This window comes from Mastomys coucha, unplaced genomic scaffold (assembly GCF_008632895.1).
Source record: "Mastomys coucha isolate ucsf_1 unplaced genomic scaffold, UCSF_Mcou_1 pScaffold14, whole genome shotgun sequence".
Lineage (NCBI taxonomy): Eukaryota > Metazoa > Chordata > Mammalia > Rodentia > Muridae > Mastomys > Mastomys coucha.
In genome coordinates, this window is record NW_022196896.1 from 105387042 (window position 1) to 105388173 (window position 1132).

Below are 1132 nucleotides of genomic sequence, written 5' to 3' on the forward strand. Positions count from 1 at the left end.
AAAAAAAAAAAAACAATTCTGAGAATCGATTTTTATAAAAAAAAAAAGTAGATTGTGATGGTTCATTTTGAACATGATGTGTACTTTGAGTTCATCAGAGTTAGCGATGAGCAGGAGGTCCTAGGTACCTCTCTCCCAAGATGGCAGAATAGGCTGGATTATCTCAGAAGTCAGAGGGATGGAAAGTTATAGGCAGTCTGCTAAGGGACAGAGCCTACAATCAGAAAAAGGGAGTAGTCACAAGCTCAAGATTATTTATTAAGTAATAAATAATTATCTGAGTATTAAACCCACAACATGGGGAGTTTAGGGAAGGGGCAAGTCCCAGCCAATGGGAGGACAGAGCTTTCTCAGATCAGACCAATCTTGCAGTAAATGAGTGCACCAGCATCTTTGCCTTTTCTCTATGCTAGCATCCCTATCTATGCAGGACTGCGTATTAAAGACTGTTACATCTCCACCAGGCTCTTGAATCTGTTACTTTTACTTTCAACATCATGAAATGTATATTTCTCACATTTCCAGATACCAGGCACAAACACTATGGTGTAATTAGAAATTTAAATTTTGTTATAATTCCATATAAAGATTTGAAAGAACACTATGTTGAAATATCTCCTTTTGTTTGCTTAATTTTGTTGTGTTAAGACAGGAACACATGATCTTCCTGGTTTGACTTCTCCTCCTTCCCCATGCTAAGAATTAAGATAGGCTCTTTGATTCTTGGCTAGAATATATATTTGATAATTTTCACTTGTGGATTTTTGCCACGCCCACTCCAGTGAAATCCCTGTGAGGCCCAAAAGCTTGACCATGGATCTGAGGCATATAGCTTCAAAAGAAGCCAGCCTCCTGGTATTTGTTGGCATCTCCTAACTTGGTGTGTTTCCAGTTTTGTCCTTGCGTTAGTCGATGGAAGGTCTTGAGTGCTAGGTGCCCACCAAGATATGATTTACTAATAGCTAGATAAAATTGAACATTGCTCTCTGACCTTTACCAATGTTCCAACATCTTAGCCAAACCCTGGCTTGGAGTTTCGCAGACAATGTTACACATTCAGACTAATTGCCTCCAGCATTGTTAGGGAGATAATGAAGGGGGTAGGGCATTGAAGTTTGCTGAATGGTAGTTG